Source organism: Ranitomeya variabilis, chromosome 2, assembly GCF_051348905.1.
Source record: "Ranitomeya variabilis isolate aRanVar5 chromosome 2, aRanVar5.hap1, whole genome shotgun sequence".
Taxonomy (NCBI): domain Eukaryota; kingdom Metazoa; phylum Chordata; class Amphibia; order Anura; family Dendrobatidae; genus Ranitomeya; species Ranitomeya variabilis.
Window position 1 is genome coordinate 375,225,425 of NC_135233.1, and position 7,745 is coordinate 375,233,169.

General features: G+C 39.6%; 1 long non-coding RNA gene across 1 annotated transcript; it reads right to left on the minus strand.

The window, feature by feature from the left end:
* Positions 1-3,586: 3,586 nt before the first annotated feature.
* Positions 3,587-7,275, minus strand: LOC143809464 (uncharacterized). Its single transcript, XR_013222284.1, has 4 exons — positions 7,139-7,275; positions 5,085-5,111; positions 4,597-4,682; positions 3,587-4,430 (listed from the first exon to the last, which is right to left on the minus strand). It is a non-coding gene; the product is annotated as an uncharacterized LOC143809464 (long non-coding RNA).
* Between the last annotated feature and the right edge of the window lie 470 nt (positions 7,276-7,745).

The window sequence follows — 7,745 nt, forward strand, 5'->3', positions numbered from 1 at the left end:
ATCACTGTGTGCACTATCCCCATGTTTGTGTGACACCACTGTGTGTATTATCCTGCTATTATGACATCACTGTGTGCACTATCCCCCACGTTTGTGTGACATCACGGTGTGTATTATCCCGCTATTATGACATCACTGTGTGCACTATCCCCATGTTTGTGTAACATCACTGTGTGTATTATCCCGCTATTATGACATCACTGTGTGCACTATCCCCATGTTTGTGTGACACCACTGTGTGTATTATCCTGCTATTATGACATCACTGTGTGCACTATCCCCCACGTTTGTGTGACATCATGGTGTGTATTATCCCGCTATTATGACATCACTGTGTGCACTATCCCCATGTTTGTGTAACATCACTGTGTGTATTATCCCGCTATTATGACATCACTGTGTGCACTATCCCCATGTTTGTGTGACACCACTGTGTGTATTATCCTGCTATTATGACATCACTGTGTGTACTATCCCCATGTTTGTGTGACATCACTGTGTGTATTATCCCGCTATTATGACATCACTGTGTGCATTATCGTGCTATTATGACATCACTGTGTGCATTATCCTGCTATTATGACATCACTGTGTGCACTATCCCCATGTTTGTGTAACATCACTTTGTGTATTATCCCGCTATTATGACATCACTGTGTGTACTATCCCCATGTTTGTGTGACACCACTGTGTGTATTATCCCACTACTATGACATCACTGTGTGTACTATCCCCATGTTTGTGTGACACCACTGTGTGTATTATCCCACTACTATGACATCACTGTGTGCACTATCCCCATGTTTGTGTGACACCACTGTGTGTATTATCCCGCTATTATGACATCACTGTGTGCACTATATCCATGTTTGTGTAACATCACTGTGTGTATTATCCCGCTATTATGACATCACTGTGTGCACTATATCCATGTTTGTGTAACATCACTGTGTGTATTATCCCGCTATTATGACATCACTGTGTGTACTATCCCCATGTTTGTGTGACACCACTGTGTGTATTATCCCACTACTGGGACATCACTGTGTGTACTATCCCCATGTTTGTGTGACACCACTGTGTGTATTATCCCACTACTATGACATCACTGTGTGCACTATCCCCATGTTTGTGTGACACCACTGTGTGTATTATCCTGCTATTATGACATCACTGTGTGCACTATCCCCATGTTTGTGTGACATCACGGTGTGTATTATCCCGCTATTATGACATCACTGTGTGCATTATATCCATGTTTGTGTAACATCACTGTGTGTATTATCCCGCTATTATGACATCACTGTGTGTACTATCCCCATGTTTGTGTGACATCACGGTGTGTATTATCCCGCTATTATGACATCACTGTGTGCACTATCCCCATGTTTGTGTTACATCACTGTTTGTATTATCCCGCTATTATGACATCACTGTGTGCACTATCCCCATGTTTGTGTGACACCACTGTGTGTATTATCCTGCTATTATGACATCACTGTGTGCACTATCCCCATGTTTGTGTGACATCACGGTGTGTATTATTCCGCTATTACGACATCACTGTGTGCACTATCCCCATGTTTGTGTAACATCACTGTGTGTATTATCCCGCTATTATGACATCACTGTGTGTACTATCCCCATGTTTGTGTGACACCACTGTGTGTATTATCCCACTACTATGACATCACTGTGTGTACTATCCCCATGTTTGTGTGACACCACTGTGTGTATTATCCCACTACTATGACATCACTGTGTGCACTATCCCCATGTTTGTGTGACACCACTGTGTGTATTATCCTGCTATTATGACATCACTGTGTGCACTATCCCCATGTTTGTGTGACATCACGGTGTGTATTATCCCGCTATTATGACATCACTGTGTGCACTATCCCCATGTTTGTGTTACATCACTGTTTGTATTATCCCGCTATTATGACATCACTGTGTGCACTATCTCCATGTTTGTGTGACAACACGGTGTGTATTATCCCGCTATTACGACATCACTGTGTGCACTATCCCCATGTTTGTGTAACATCACTGTGTGTATTATCCCGCTATTATGACATCACTATGTGTACTATCCCCATGTTTGTGTGACATCACTGTGTGTATTATCCCGCTATTATGACATCACTGTGTGTACTATCCCCATGTTTGTGTGACATCACGGTGTGTATTATCCCGCTATTATGACATCACTGTGTGCACTATCCCCATGTTTGTGTTACATCACTGTTTGTATTATCCCGCTATTATGACATCACTGTGTGCACTATCTCCATGTTTGTGTGACAACACGGTGTGTATTATCCCGCTATTACGACATCACTGTGTGCACTATCCCCATGTTTGTGTAACATCACTGTGTGTATTATCCCGCTATTATGACATCACTATGTGTACTATCCCCATGTTTGTGTAACATCACTGTGTGTTTTATCCCGCTATTATGACATCACTATGTGTACTATCCCCATGTTTGTGTGACATCACTGTGTGCATTATCCTGCTATTATGACATCACTGTGTGCACTATCCCCATGTTTGTGTGACACCACTGTGTGTATCATCCTGCTATTATGACATCACTGTGTGCACTATCTCCATGTTTGTGTGACAACACGGTGTGTATTATCCCGCTATTACGACATCACTGTGTGTACTATCCCCATGTTTGTGTAACATCACTGTGTGTATTATCCCGCTATTATGACATCACTATGTGTACTATCCCCATGTTTGTGTGACATCACTGTGTGTATTATCCCGTAATTATGACATCACTGTGTGCACTATCCCCATGTTTGCGTGACATCACTGTTTGTATTATCCCGCTATTACGACATCACTGTGTGCACTATCCCCATGTATGTGTGACACCACTGTGTGTATTATCCTGCTATTACGACATCACTGTGTGCACTATCCCCATGTTTGTGCGACATCACGGTGTGTATTATCCCGCTATTACGACATCACTGTGTGCACTATCCCCATGTTTGTGTAACATCACTGTGTGTATTATCCCGCTATTATGACATCACTGTGTGTACTATCCCCATGTTTGTGTGACATCACTGTGTGTATTATCCCGTAATTATGACATCACTGTGTGCACTATCCCCATGTTTGCGTGACATCACTGTTTGTATTATCCCGCTATTACGACATCACTGTGTGCACTATCCCCATGTTTGTGTGACATCACTGTTTGTATTATCCCGCTATTACGACATCACTGTGTGCACTATCCCCATGTTTGTGTGATATCACTGTGTGTTTTAACCCGCTACTATGACATCACTTTGTGCACTGTTGTGTGACATTACTGCCGTGCATTACCCCCTGTACGCATTATACATGCATATTAGTAAAAACCAAAATAATCACAAGATTTTCTTCTTCTGAACTTGATTATGAAGATCATCATAGTGGAATGAAGGACCATTCTGCATTTTTCCATATAAATGTAAAGGATGAAATTATAATATACCAAATTAATAGATGAAGAGGACTCCACATTGTATCATTTCATAGACTCATGTTTATTGCACAGTGATATGTTGTTGACGGGTAGGAGAATAAATAAGTATTCAGAAGTGGTAACATACAATATATTCAGAATAACATAAATAAAAGCGTGTAATGCCTGAAAACAGTAATATCACAGTAATAAAAAAGTTACACCGAAACAAAAACTGCAAAAGTCAATGCACTGGATCCAGAATGTGTAGGAGAATGGGTACGATCTGGGACTGGTGGAGACTCCAAAGTGCTGGTTCTGCAGCTTAATCACTGCCATTTATAATGGTACACTACACACATCTGCATCAAAAGGCAACGGGTTGTGTACGGCTCATAGGTAAGACTCCTTGTAACAGCAGTCCATGTGGTCAGGCATGGTATTACAAGTAACTTTTTTTTTTTTTTTTTAATGCCAAAAAAATAAAATCAATTTCTCAGATGCTCAGAGGTCACAAATCAATATAGGACGATCTTATTTGTGAGATTAGTGAAATAGTCAAAGCAAAAGTCCATTTCTTTCAATAGTTCATGCATACAATGCTAGTAATGGGGTAAGCTAGGAAAGAGACTCTTCACTCTGGGATTCAGTAGTGGTCCACCATTACATTCTCCATATTTTCCGATGTATGTATGGTATAGTCAATGATCGTCAATGCACGTGTCCATGTTTGTCCTTCTTTATGAAGTAATCATTTGGTGATAATTTATATTGAAGCTCTTGAAATTCACATGAGAAATGCAGCAATAGAAAGAAACCATAAATGTGAAAAAACAGAATGAGAACTCCAGGACGATCTCGAGCCCATCACTCACTCCCAGCATTTAAAGCTATTGATGGTGGAGGATAGTCCATTCTGTCCCTCGATTGCTTGGTTTTTGCAGCAGAAAGGCTGCGAAAATAGAAAAAAATGATCTGTAAATTATTCTATTAAAAAAAAGAAATATTCGTTGTAGATGGAGATGAGAATAATTTAATATTCCATTTTTCTAATAGGAAATTCACCATTTTAGAAATCTCCCAAATTTTCTCATCTCTAATTATAAGGAAGATCTTACCGCGCAACAGAGGCAGAATAAGATAGAGGCCAAAAATAAGGACATCAGTACTAAGAGAGCGATTCCCCATCCTGGCACCAATGGACCTAGAGAAAAGAGCAAACATTACATAGTGAGGCAGAGCTGTGTGCCCGGACCTTGTGCAGCGCCCGAGGGACCAGTGTTGTGGACCGCTAGTCACCAGCATTACTGTACATTGTTCCATGTGGCACTGAACAGGCGATCTAGATGAAATGTGATTGGGATCCCCACCAATCATCTGAAAAGGGGATGCATGGGCTTCTTAGTCATTTTCAAGAGGATAAAACTTGCAGCTACTGCTATTGGATAAAATACACTACAAAATGCTGTTGCATTAGTCTAAGAGACCCAAGAAACCACAACGTCAAACGCTGCACCATGATCTCGAACATCATGATGGCAAATACAAGTTAGATTGTCATATTTTTAATCTCTAACTAGAGGAAATAATAAATCTCTAATCTCACCTAAGGATGTCGTGTTGGTCTGAGCACCTGAGTAGAAAAATTGAGAAAAAATTAATAGATTTATTTAGATTTTTGAGATTAGAAAAACAGATAGATCGATAGATACATGCAATTCCTTGAAAACGTCACACCCATAAAATTAAATAATGTATTTTATTGGGATTTTATGTGATATCAACACAAAGTAGCGAGTATTTGTGAAGGAAATTATAGATGGTTTTCTAATTATTTTAAAAATCTAAATGTGAAAATTGTGATGTGCATTTGTATTCATCCCCCTGTAGTCCGATACCCCTAAATAAAATCCTGAGTGACCAATCGCCTCCAGAAGTCACATCATTAGTAAATTGAGTCCACCTGTGTATGATTTCTTCTTAGTAAAACTGCAGCTGTTCTGTGAAGGCCTCAGACATTTGAGAACATTGGGGATTAAAGAACGTCATGAAGACAGAGGAACACACCAGACAGGTCAGGGATAAAGTTGTAAATAAGAGAAAAGCAGGGTTAGGTTATAAAAAATAGCTCAAGATCTGGAGAGTTTACTGCGCACTGTTAGATCCATCATCCAAAAATGGAAGGAACATGGCACAACTGCAAACCTACCAAGACATGGTCGTCCTCCTAAACTAACACCCCAAGAAATGAGAGAGCTAATTAAAGAAGCAGCCAAAAGGCCAATGGTCACTCTGGAAGAGCTGCAGAGATCCACAGCTCAAGTGGGAGAAATTGTCCAAAGCACAACTATTAGCCATATACTTTACAAATCTGGCCATTATGGAACAGTGGCAAAAAGAAAGCCATTTTGAAAGCAAGCCATAAAAAGTCCTGTTTGTGGTTTTCAAAAAGCCATGTAGGGGACACAGCGAGCATGTGTAAGAAAGTTTCTGGTCAGATGTGGCCGAAGTAAAACTTTGTAGCTAAATGCAAAATGCTATGTGTTGTGGAAAACTAACACTGTGCATCAATCTGAAAACACCATCCCCGCTATCAAACATGGTGGTGGCAGTATCATGCTTTGGGGAGGCTTTTCGGCAACAGGGGCAGGGAAGCTGGTCAGAGTTCATGGGAGGATGGATGAAACTAAATACAGGGTAACCCTGGAGAAAAACCTGTTAGAGGCTTCAAAAGACTTGAGACTGAGGCAAAAATTCAATCTCCACCAGGACAACAACCCTAAACATCCTGCCAGAGGTACAATGGATTGTTTAGAGCAAAGCATATTCATGTGTGTAAATGACCCAGTCACAGTCTAGACCTGAATCCCATTGAGAATCTGTTGAAAGACAAGAAAATTGCTGTTCATTGACGCCTCCATCCAACCTCACTGAGCGAAAGCGAGTGTACAAAGAAGAAGGAGCAAAAATGTCACCTCTAGATGTGCAAAGCTGGTAGAGACAGACCCTAGCAGACTGCAGCAGTAATTGCAATGAGAGTTGGTCCTACAAAGTATTGATTCAGGGGGTTGAAAACAAATGTAGGCCCCAATTTTCAGATTTGTATTTTTAAAATATTTAGAATACCATCTTTCATTTCTTTTACACTTCACAAATACTTGATACGTTGTGTCGGTATCACATAAAATCTCAACAAAATACATTTAAGTTTGTGGGTATAACGTGAAAAAATATGGAAATGTTCACGGGCTATGAATACTATTTCAAGGCATTGTAGATAGCTAGATAGATTATATAGAAATATATAATAGATAGATTGATGGATAGAAAGAAAGTAGATATATACAAAGATGCATAGATAGATAGAAATTACATAATGAGATAGATAGATAGATAGATAGATAGATAGATGATAGATAGATAGATAGATGATAGATAGATAATAGATAAATAAAAGATAGCAGATAGATAGATAGATAGATAATACATAGATATAGATAATAGATAAATAGATAATAGATAGATAATAGGTAGGTAGATAGATAATAGATGATAGATGGATAGATAGATAATAGATAGATAGAAAGATAGATAGATAGATAGATAGATAGATAGATAGATAGATAGATAGATAGATAGATAGACGGACTTTGGACTGACCTGCTCCCTGCAGACTGAGTATCACATAAGCCGTTAGTAGCCAGACTCCAGCTGTGCACACAGAGCGTCCCATAGTCATGCCGGTGCTGTATATTCCACAGGTTAGTGAAGTGGTTGACCTCGGTCGGACAGTTGAACGTCTGATGTTCTCCGGCTGATATCTCTCATTTATATTCCTCTCATTATATACAACACTGACTAAAGAATATTGAAATCTGGAGGCATGTCAATCATTTTAACCTAACCCCAAATTAATAGTGGGGGATTAGAAAATAATTTTGCTAGGCCATGACTAATTTTCTTTATGAGCTATTAGTTCTCGTAAACCCATCACTCGTTTTTGAAACTATATTTGCACTTTGTCTGCAATCTCCAATGAATGTGTTTCCTAATGATAATGATAATGGTAATGATAACGATCTTCAGCTCTTAGCTGTTAGGAGAACACTGATCTGAGCAGGAGGACATTTCTCTATGGTATCACAGACAGGGCCTAGATTCCGAAACACGTGATAACATATCACATCTTGAGTGGAAAGTATGAAGGTCACTCTACTTGGGAGAAAACTCCAAATAATATTCTCTGCTACCCTACAGGGCAAAGTTA